The 12,883-nt window shown below is 33.8% G+C and overlaps 1 protein-coding gene across 2 annotated transcripts in view; it reads left to right on the forward strand.

The window, feature by feature from the left end:
* The first annotated feature begins 269 nt into the window (after positions 1 to 269).
* TMEM218 (transmembrane protein 218) overlaps positions 270 to 12,883 on the forward strand; it is a 171,760-nt gene continuing 159,146 nt past the window's right edge. Inside the window, exon 1 of one of the 2 annotated variants that reach the window (XM_053691432.1) lies at positions 270 to 318. The gene's annotated coding sequence lies outside the window, so the exon portion shown is untranslated. The remainder of the gene's footprint in view (positions 319 to 12,883) is intronic. The other variant, XM_053691433.1, reaches the window with a different exon arrangement.

The following is a 12,883-nucleotide window of genomic DNA, read 5'->3' on the forward strand; positions in this document are numbered from 1 at the left end:
GTTATGTATAAGAATATGATAGTTACTGTTTAGTAATGTTACGGTAAATGCGCAAATATATCAATATATACGTCACTCGGTGAAGAAAACTGAACACAATAAGCGATCGTTTAAGCGTCATCGTTGCCTAGGGAAACCAAACGAACCAATTGGTTAAAAGAGGCATAGTAATTCGTGTATTCTAATAGGCTGAATTAAAACTTTGCTAATGTAACGTGATCGGTCATTGGCCGCCTCAGAATGCATTGCGTATAGCCGTAGCACAATGACAGAGGGGTAGGAACTAGGAGGAAGCTGTAGGCTACTTTACTGGAACAGGTGAGTATCCGGACCTGTTTATAGTAAGTTATTTACTGAATATAGTGAGGTTGTGACAGCGCATTCACACACTACTGAGTATATATGTGTGTGTAACTGTATGTGTAAAACTGTGTGTATATAACTGTATGTGTAAAACTGTATGTATATAACTGTATGTGTAAAACTGTGTGTATATACTGTATGTGTAAAACTGTGTGTATATAACTGTATGTGTAAAACTGTGTGTATATAACTGTATGTGTAAAACTGTGTGTATATACTGTATGTGTAAAACTGTGTGTATATAACTGTATGTGTAACTGTATGTGTATAAAACTGTGTGTATATAACTGTATGTGTATAAAACTGTGTGTATATAACTGTATGTGTAACTGTATGTGTATAAAACTGTATGTGTAAAACTGTGTGTATATAACTGTATGTGTATAAAACTGTGTATATAACTGTATGTGTATAAAACTGTGTGTATATAACTGTATGTGTATAAAACTGTGTCTATATAACTGTATGTGTAACTGTATGTGTATATAACTGTATGTGTAACTGTATGTGTATAAAACTGTGTGTATATAACTGTATGTGTATAAAACTGTGTGTATATAACTGTGTGTATATAACTGTATGTGTAACTGTATATGTGTAAAACTGTGTGTATATAACTGTATGTGTAACTGTATGTGTATAAAACTGTGTGTATATAACTGCATGTGTATAAAACTGTGTGTATATAACTGTATGTGTATAAAACTGTGTGTATATAACTGTATGTGTATAAAACTGTGTGTATATAACTGTATGTGTAACTGTATGTGTATAAAACTGTATGTGTAAAACTGTGTGTATATAACTGTATGTGTATAAAACTGTGTGTATATAACTATGTGTAACTGTATGTGTAAAACTGTGTGTATATAACTGTATGTGTATAAAACTGTGTGTATATAACTGTATGTGTAACTGTATGTGTATAAAACTGTGTGTATATAACTGTATGTGTATAAAACTGTGTGTATATAACTGTATGTGTATAAAACTGTGTGTATATAACTGTATGTGTATAAAACTGTATGTGTAAAACTGTGTGTATATACTGTATGAGTCTGTATGTGTATATAACAACTGTATGTGTAACTGTATATATAACTGTATGTGTATATAACTGTATGTGTCTGTATGTGTAAAACTGTGTAACTGTATGTGTAAAATTCTGTGTATATAACTGTATGTGTATATAACTGTATGTGTAAAACTGTGTAACTGTATGTGTATAAAACTGTGTGTATATAACTGTATGTGTGTATATAACTGTATGTGTATAAAACTGTATGTGTAAAACTGTGTGTATATAACTGTATGTGTATAAAACTGTATGTGTAAAACTTTGTGTATATAACTGTATGTGTATAAAACTGTATGTGTAAAACTGTGTGTATATAACTGTATGTGTATATAACTGTATGTGTATAAAACTGTATGTGTAAAACTGTGTGTATATACTGTATGAGTCTGTATGTGTATATAACAACTGTATGTGTAACTGTATATATAACTGTATGTGTATATAACTGTATGTGTAAAACTGTGTAACTGTATGTGTAAAATTCTGTGTATATAACTGTATGTGTATATAACTGTATGTGTCTGTATGTGTAAAACTGTGTAACTGTATGTGTAAAATTGTGTGTGTATATAACTGTATGTGTAAAATTGTGTGTATAAAACTGTATGTGTATATAACTGTATGTGTAAAACTGTATGTGTAAAACTTTGTGTAACTGTATGTGTATATAACTGTGTGTATATAAGTGTATGTGTACAATTGTGTGTATATAACTGTATGTGTAAAATTGTGTGTATAAAACGGTGTGTATATGACTGTATGTGTAACTGTATGTGTGTAAAATTGTGTGTATATAACTGTATGTGTAAAACTGTGTGTAACTGTATGTGTAAAACTTTGTGTAACTGTAGGTGTAAAATTGTGTGTATATAACTGTGTGTGTAAAATTGTGTGTGTGTGTAACTGTATGTGTAAAATTGCGTGTATAACTGTATGTGTAAAATTGTGTGTATATAACGGTATATAACTGTGTGTGTAAAATTGTGTGTATATAACTGTGTGTGTAACTGTATGTGTAATATTGTGTGTATATAACTGTATGTGTATAACTGTGTCTAAAACTGTATGTGTATGTGTAAAACTGTGTGTAACTGTATGTGTAAAGTTGTGTGTATATAACTGTATGTGTAAAACTGTGTAAAATTGTGTGTATATAACTGTGTGTGTACTTGTATGTGTAACTGTATGTGTAAAATTGTGTGTATATAACTATGTGTAAAACTGTTTGTAACTGTATGTGTAATATTGTGTGATGTGTATATAACTGTATGTGTAAAACTGTGTGTATATAACTGTATGTGTATGTGTAAAACTGTGTGTAACTGTATGTGTAAAGTTGTGTGTATATAACTGTATGTTTAAAACTGTTTGTAACTGTATGTAACTGTATGTGTAAAATTGTGTGTAAAACTGTGTATATATAACTATGTGTATAACTGTGTATAAAACTGTGTGTATATAACTGTATGTGTCTGTGTGTGTATATATAACTGTATGTGTAAAACTGTGTGTATATAACTGTATGTGTAAAACTGTGTAAAATTGTGTGTATATGACTGTATGTGTAAAACTGTGTGTAACTGTATGTGTAAAATTGTGTGTATAAAACTGTGTTTGTGTAAAATTGTGTGTATATGACTGTATGTGTAAAACTGTGTGTGTAACTGTATGTGTAAAATTGTGTGTACAACTGTGTGTATATAACTGTATGTGTAAAACTGTGTATGTAACTGTGTACTGTATACAACTTTCTATATACCTGTAGCTGTGTGTGTAAAAACTGTGTCTATATAACTGTGTGTGTGTGTGTGTGTGTGTGTGTATAAAACTGTCTATATAACTGTGTGTGTGTAAAACTGTGTATATAACTGTATGTGTAAAACTGTGTGTATAAACCTGTCTATATGTATAAAATTGTGTCTATATAACTGTGTGTGTATAAAACTGTCTATATAACTGTGTGTGTGTGTAAAACTGTGTCTATATAACTGTGTGTAACTGTAGTGTGTGTATGTAAAACAGTGTCTATATAACTGTGTGTAACTGTAGTGTGTGTATGTACACTGTATGTGTATATAACTGTGTGTATATAACTGTGTGTGTATAACTGTATAAAACTGTATGTGTAAAACTGTGTGTAACTGTATGTGTAAAGTTGTTTGTATATAACTGTATGTGTAAAACTGTAACTGTATGTGTAAAATTGTGTGTATATAACTATTTGTAAAACTGTGTGTATATAACTGTATGGGTATAACTGTGTCTAAAACTGTATGTGTATAACTGTATGTGTCTGTATGTGTGAAGTTGTGTGTGTATATAACTATGTGTAAGATTGTATGTATATAACTGTGTGTAACTGTTTGTGTAAAATTGTGTGTATATAACTGTATGTATAAAACTGTTTGTAACTGTATGTGCAAAATTGTGTGTATAACTGTATGTGTAATATTGTGTGTGTAAAACTGTGTGTATATAACTGTATGTATAAAACTGTATGTGTGTAACTGTATGTGTAAAGTTGTGTGTATATAACTGTATGTGTAAAACTGTAACTGTATGTGTAAAATTGTGTGTATAACTGTGTATATAACTGTGTGTGTATATATAACTGTATGTGTATAACTGTGTATAAAACTGTGTGTGTGTGTATATATATATATATATATATATATATATATATATATAACTTTGTGTATATAACTGTATGTGTATAACTGTGTAAAATTGTGTGTATATGACTGTATGTATTAAACTGTGTGTAACTGTATGTTTAAAACTGTATGTATATAACTGTGTATGTAACTGTGTACTGTATACAACTTTCTATATACCTGTAACTGTGTGTGTAAAAACTGTGTCTATATAACTTGTGTGTGTTTGTATAAAACTGTTTATATAACTGTGTGTGTGTGTAAAACTGTGTATATAACTGTGTGTGTGTAAAACTGTCTATATAACTGTATGTGTGTGTAAAACTGTCTATATAACTGTGTATGTGTGTGTGTATAAAACTGTGTCTATATAACTGTGTAACTAACTGTGTGTGTAACTGTGTGTGTGTGTGTGTATAAAACTGTCTATATAACTGTGCATGCGTGTGTATAAAACTGTGTGTATACAACTGTGTGTATAAAACTGTGTCTATATAACTGTGTGTGTGTGTATATAAAACTGTGTCTATATGTGTGTGTATAAAACTGTGTCTATATAACTGTGTGTGTGTGTGTGTGTATAAAACTGTGTCTATATAACTGTGTGTGTGTGTATATAAAACTGTGTCTATATAACTGTGTGTGTGTATATGTGTTTGTAAGCCTGTGTGTAACTGTATGTGTAAACCTATGTGTAACTGTATGTGTATGTAAACCTGTGCCCATGTAACTGTGTGTAACTGTAGTGTGTGTAAAACTGTGTCTATATAACTGTGTAACTGACTGTGTGTGTAACTGTGTGTATTTGTAAAACTGTGTATGTAACTGTGTGTGTGTGTATATATATATATATATATATATATATATATATATATATATATATATATATATATATATATATATATATATATATATATATATGTAAATGTGTGTGTGTGTGTGTAATTTGCGTGTATATGTAACTGTATGTATGTGTTTAAATTGTGTGTGTATATATAACTGTATGTGTGTAAAATTGTGTGTATATGTAACTGTGTAAAATTATGTGTAAAGTGTGTGTGTGTGTGTACAATTATGTGTATATGTAACTGTATGTGTGTGCATATAAAATGTATATGTAAAATTGTTTGTTTGTATGTGTGTGTGTGTATATATATATATATATATATATATATATATATATAAATAAACTCATTGTGTAGTTCATTAACAAATCTAGATAGGCCCAGAGGCTTGTTTTCCCACAGAAAACCTCTGAATTACATTGTTTCCAATACAGCAAAGGATTCTGGGTAAGATATGCAAATTAAGTACACAATGACACACCTTTTTACTTCAGTCTGCTTTTCAGCAGGTTCCCTTTACGGCAGGGGTGTCCAAACTTTGCTCTCCAGAGGTTTTGGAACTACATTTCCCATGATGCTCAGCTAGATAAAATGCTGGCTGAGCATCATCGGAAATGTAGTTCCAAAACCTCTGGAGAGCAAAGTTTGGACACCCCTGCTTTACGCCAAAGTATCGCAAAGTATTCTAACTGTGTGTATGTATTTAACTATCTGTGTGTTTGTAACTATATACTGTGTGTATGTGTATAACTATCTGTGTATATATAACAGTGTGCGTGTATGTGAGTAATTGTATATACTGTGTGTGTATCTATATAACTATCTGTGTGTATGTAATTGTATATACTGTATTTGTGTGTATGTACTGTATATAACTATCTGTGTATATTTAACTGTATTCATGTATGTAAGTAACTGTATACAGTATACTGTATCTATGTGTGTATATGTATATAACTCTCTGTGTGTACGTGAGTAACTGTATATACTGTATGTGTGTATGTATATAACTATCTGTGTGTACGTGAGTAACTGTATATACTGTATGTGTGTATGTATATAACTATCTGTGTGTACGTGAGTAACTGTATATACTGTATGTGTGTATGTATATAACCCTCTGTGTGTACGTGAGTAACTGTATATACTGTATGTGTGTATGTATATAACTATCTGTGTGTACGTGAGTAACTGTATATACTGTATGTATATAACCATCTGTGTGTACGTGAGTAACTGTATATACTGTATGTGTGTATGTATATAACTATCTGTGTGTACGTGAGTAACTGTATATACTGTATGTGTGTATGTATATAACTCTCTGTGTGTACGTGAGTAACTGTATATACTGTATGTGTGTATGTATATAACTATCTGTGTGTACGTGAGTAACTGTATATACCGTATGTATATAACCATCTGTGTGTACGTGAGTAACTGTATATACTGTATGTGTGTATGTATATAACTCTCTGTGTGTACGTGAGTAACTGTATATACTGTATGTGTGTATGTATATAACTATCTGTGTGTACGTGAGTAACTGTATATACTGTATGTATATAACCATCTGTGTGTACGTGAGTAACTGTATATACTGTATGTGTGTATGTATATAACTCTCTGTGTGTACGTGAGTAACTGTATATACTGTATGTGTGTATGTATATAACTATCTGTGTGTACGTGAGTAACTGTATATACTGTATGTATATAACCATCTGTGTGTACGTGAGTAACTGTATATACTGTATGTGTGTATGTATATAACTCTCTGTGTGTACGTGAGTAACTGTATATACTGTATGTGTGTATGTATATAACTATCTGTGTGTACGTGAGTAACTGTATATACTGTATGTATATAACCATCTGTGTGTACGTGAGTAACTGTATATACTGTATGTATATAACTATCTGTGTGTACGTGAGTAACTGTATATACTGTATGTATATAACCATCTGTGTGTACGTGAGTAACTGTATATACTGTATGTGTGTATGTATATAACCATCTGTGTGTACGTGAGTAACTGTATATACTGTATGTATATAACCATCTGTGTGTACGTGAGTAACTGTATATACTGTATGTGTGTATGTATATAACCCTCTGTGTGTACGTGAGTAACTGTATATACTGTATGTGTGTATGTATATAACTATCTGTGTGTACGTGAGTAACTGTATATACTGTATGTGTGTATGTATATAACTATCTGTGTGTACGTGAGTAACTGTATATACTGTATGTGTGTATGTATATAACTCTCTGTGTGTACGTGAGTAACTGTATATACTGTATGTATATAACCATCTGTGTGTACGTGAGTAACTGTATATACTGTATGTGTGTATGTATATAACTCTCTGTGTGTACGTGAGTAACTGTATATACTGTATGTGTGTATGTATATAACTATCTGTGTGTACGTGAGTAACTGTATATACTGTATGTATATAACCATCTGTGTGTACGTGAGTAACTGTATATACTGTATGTGTGTATGTATATAACTCTCTGTGTGTACGTGAGTAACTGTATATACTGTATGTATATAACCATCTGTGTGTACGTGAGTAACTGTATATACTGTATGTATATAACCATCTGTGTGTACGTGAGTAACTGTATATACTGTATGTGTGTATGTATATAACTCTCTGTGTGTACGTGAGTAACTGTATATACTGTATGTGTGTATGTATATAACTCTCTGTGTGTACGTGAGTAACTGTATATACTGTATGTGTGTATGTATATAACTATCTGTGTGTACGTGAGTAACTGTATATACTGTATGTATATAACCATCTGTGTGTACGTGAGTAACTGTATATACTGTATGTGTGTATGTATATAACTCTCTGTGTGTACGTGAGTAACTGTATATACTGTATGTGTGTATGTATATAACTATCTGTGTGTACGTGAGTAACTGTATATACTGTATGTATATAACCATCTGTGTGTACGTGAGTAACTGTATATACTGTATGTATATAACTATCTGTGTGTACGTGAGTAACTGTATATACTGTATGTATATAACCATCTGTGTGTACGTGAGTAACTGTATATACTGTATGTGTGTATGTATATAACCATCTGTGTGTACGTGAGTAACTGTATATACTGTATGTATATAACCATCTGTGTGTACGTGAGTAACTGTATATACTGTATGTGTGTATGTATATAACCCTCTGTGTGTACGTGAGTAACTGTATATACTGTATGTGTGTATGTATATAACTATCTGTGTGTACGTGAGTAACTGTATATACTGTATGTGTGTATGTATATAACTATCTGTGTGTACGTGAGTAACTGTATATACTGTATGTGTGTATGTATATAACTCTCTGTGTGTACGTGAGTAACTGTATATACTGTATGTATATAACCATCTGTGTGTACGTGAGTAACTGTATATACTGTATGTGTGTATGTATATAACTCTCTGTGTGTACGTGAGTAACTGTATATACTGTATGTGTGTATGTATATAACTATCTGTGTGTACGTGAGTAACTGTATATACTGTATGTATATAACCATCTGTGTGTACGTGAGTAACTGTATATACTGTATGTGTGTATGTATATAACTCTCTGTGTGTACGTGAGTAACTGTATATACTGTATGTATATAACCATCTGTGTGTACGTGAGTAACTGTATATACTGTATGTATATAACCATCTGTGTGTACGTGAGTAACTGTATATACTGTATGTGTGTATGTATATAACTCTCTGTGTGTACGTGAGTAACTGTATATACTGTATGTGTGTATGTATATAACTCTCTGTGTGTACGTGAGTAACTGTATATACTGTATGTGTGTATGTATATAACTCTCTGTGTGTACGTGAGTAACTGTATATACTGTATGTATATAACCATCTGTGTGTACGTGAGTAACTGTATATACTGTATGTGTGTATGTATATAACTATCTGTGTGTACGTGAGTAACTGTATATACTGTATGTATATAACCATCTGTGTGTACGTGAGTAACTGTATATACTGTATGTATATAACTATCTGTGTGTACGTGAGTAACTGTATATACTGTATGTATATAACCATCTGTGTGTACGTGAGTAACTGTATATACTGTATGTGTGTATGTATATAACTCTCTGTGTGTACGTGAGTAACTGTATATACTGTATGTGTGTATGTATATAACTCTCTGTGTGTACGTGAGTAACTGTATATACTGTATGTGTGTATGTATATAACTCTCTGTGTGTACGTGAGTAACTGTATATACTGTATGTGTGTGAGTGTATGCATGTGACTAACTATACAGGGAGTGCAGAATTATTAGGCAAGTTGTATTTTTGAGGATAAATTTTATTATTGAACAACAACCATGTTCTCAATGAACCCAAAAAACTCATTAATATCAAAGCTGAATAGTTTTGGAAGTAGTTTTTAGTTTGTTTTTAGTTATAGATATTTTAGGGGGATATCTGTGTGTGCAGGTGACTATTACTGTGCATAATTATTAGGCAACTTAACAAAAAACAAATATATACCCATTTCAATTATTTATTTTTACCAGTGAAACCAATATAACATCTCAACATTCACAAATATACATTTCTGACATTCAAAAACAAAACAAAAACAAATCAGTGACCAATATAGCCACCTTTCTTTGCAAGGACACTCAAAAGCCTGCCATCCATGGATTCTGTCAGTGTTTTGATCTGTTCACCATCAACACTGCATGTAGCAGCAACCCCAGCCTCCCAGACACTGTTCAGAGAGGTGTACTGTTTTCCCTCCTTGTAAATCTCACATTTGATGATGGACCACAGGTTCTCAATGGGGTTCAGATCAGGTGAACAAGGAGGCCATGTCATTAGATTTTCTTCTTTTATACCCTTTCTTGCCAGCCACGCTGTGGAGTACTTGGACGCATGTGATGGAGAATTGTCCTGCATGAAAATCATGTTTTTCTTGAAGGATGCAGACTCCTTCCTGTACCACTGCTTGAAGAAGGTGTCTTCCAGAAACTGGCAGTAGGACTGGGAGTTGAGCTTGACTCCATCCTCAACCCGAAAAGGCCCCACAAGCTCATCTTTGATGATACCAGCCCAAACCAGTACTCCACCTCCACCTTGCTGGCGTCTGAGTCGGATTGGAGCTCTCTGCCCTTTACCAATCCAGCCACGGGCCCATCCATCTGGCCCATCAAGACTCACTCTCATTTCATCAGTCCATAAAACCTTAGAAAAATCAGTCTTGAGATATTTCTTGGCCCAGTCTTGACGTTTCAGCTTGTGTGTCTTGTTCAGTGGTGGTCGTCTTTCAGCCTTTCTTACCTTGGCCATGTCTCTGAGTATTGCACACATTGTGCTTTTGGGCACTCCAGTGATGTTGCAGCTCTGAAATATGGCCAAACTGGTGGCAAGTGGCATCTTGGCAGCTGCACGCTTGACTTTTCTCAGTTCATGGGCAGTTATTTTGCGCCTTGGTTTTTCCACACGCTTCTTGCGACCCTGTTGACTATTTTGAATGAAACGCTTGATTGTTCGATGATCACGCTTCAGAAGCTTTGCAATTTTAAGAGTGCTGCATCCCTCTGCAAGATATCTCACTATTTTTGACTTTTCTGAGCCTGTCAAGTCCTTCTTTTGACCCATTTTGCCAAAGGAAAGGAAGTTGCCTAATAATTAGGCACACCTGATATAGGGTGTTGATGTCATTAGACCACACCCCTTCTCATTACAGAGATGCACATCACCTAATATGCTTAATTGGTAGTAGGCTTTCGAAGCCTATACAGCTTGGAGTAAGACAACATGCATAAAGAGGATGATGTGGTCAAAATACTCATTTGCCTAATAATTCTGCACTCCCTGTATATACTGTATGTATGTGAGTAACTGTATATACTGTATGCACACTATGTGTGTATATGTATATAACTATCTGTGTGTACGTGAGTAATTGTATATACTGTATGTATGTGAGTAACTGTATATACTGTATGCACACTATGTGTGTATATGTATATAACTATCTGTGTGTACGTGAGTAATTGTATATACTGTATGTATGTGACAAGGAAAGTTATCTCTGGAGACAAAAATTCATAATTTTTGAGAAATGCAAAAACAAGAACCTGTAATAATAATGTATTCTAAATAAAAAAAAATCTCAAACTAATCGCAGAAAAAACTCTGGGAGCAGGGGGTGTTAGCAGGTGGCAAAAGGCTAGGGACTTCAGCCCAAGGGTACATTTGATGCCCCACCCCAAGTTATTGACATTAACCCCACCCAACCACGCCCTTAGTTTAACCCATCACAAGTCACAATGCAATTAATAGATTAGTACATATGGGCTCACATGCAAGCATATATCTGCACAATAATAACCTTTTAATAATCAACTTTAAAAAGAGGAAAGTATTTTACGGACAGTATTTTGTTTTTAACAGTGTTATATTTATTATAGCTCAGAGTAATAGAACTATCCAAAAAGATCATATACATATATTCTGGCACACACAAAAGAAGGGTACAAAGGGATAAGGAACACAAATGTTTTCTTTCATGATTCGGATACAGAATGCACTTTTAAGCAACAATTTAATTTAGGCCTATTATCAATTTTTCTTTGTTCTCTTGGAACCAAAAATGGGCCGGATCCTAAGCTTACATTCCTGCTTTTCAAATAAAGATACTAAGAGAACAAAGAAAAATTAATAATAGGAGTGAATTAGAAAGTTGCTTATAATTGTATGTTCTATCTGAATCATAAGCAAAGACAAGGGGGGCGGTATACTCCTTTAAACAGCTGAGATATATAAGTTTGCAATACATGCAGGAATGTTCCCGGGACTTAAACCAATACTCACCCATCCCAAAGGAGCTATCACAGTAGAGTATCAAAGTCTTGCTCTTACGCCGTCAGAGGATGTCCACAGAGTACCAGGGTAACTGAAAAACAACAGACCGAGAACTTACTCGGCGAGCGCGTACGCTGCTTCCTCCCAGTGCGACCTCCGTCCAGGTACTGGTACATGGCACTCGGCTCCGATCAATGACATGAGCAGTGACATATGAGGTGGGGGTAGTCTTCACCCGGGGTTGCAAAACACGATGAGGAAAGGCAGGATCCTTTGCTGGTAATACTGGAAACTTCAGAAAACGAAGATAGGATCCCACAGCAGATGCGTTAAAAGATAAGACTTTATTGGCAAAGTTAAAATCGCCCGACATGGGCTAGAGGGTGCAACAGAGAAGAACATGGTGTGTAAGCGTGACACCAATGGCTTACATGTTTCGGCTTATCGCCATAATCATAGCCTAAGGTGTCACAGTTGTGAAAGTACTTAAAAAGCTAAGGTAACATTCTAATTGGTTGAAACCTAAAATGAAAAAACACGCCCATAACACCAACCTAACTTTAGATTAACCCCTTGCGCGAGACAGACTTATAGCATACAAAAAAAAAATAATAAAAAAATATATATATATATATATATATATATATATATACACAGTGAATTAAGATAAGGTAATAGGGGAATAATATAAAAACGGAATCTGGAAATGTTGGTTGGAATAATAAATGGAAATAGATAAAAGACAAATGTACAAGCATACAGAAATAGGTACGCCACATGATACTACTGGTGTAACATTAGCATTAATGGCAGTTCAGTTAGAATATAAATACATAGGGGCATATGTATTAAGCTGCAAATGGAGCTTGATGCCCCGTGTTTCTGGCGAGCCTGCAGGCTCGCCAGAAACAGCAGTTATAAAGCAGCGGTCACAAAGACTGCTGGTCCATAACCTGTCCGCCTGCTCTGAGCAGGCGGACTGACATCGCCGGAAATCAACCCGATCGAGTACGATCGGGTTGATTGACACCCCCTGCTGGCTGCCCATTGGCTGCGAGTCTGCAGG

The sequence above is a fragment of the Bombina bombina genome, chromosome 8, assembly GCF_027579735.1.
Source record: "Bombina bombina isolate aBomBom1 chromosome 8, aBomBom1.pri, whole genome shotgun sequence".
Taxonomy (NCBI): Eukaryota; Metazoa; Chordata; class Amphibia; order Anura; family Bombinatoridae; genus Bombina; species Bombina bombina.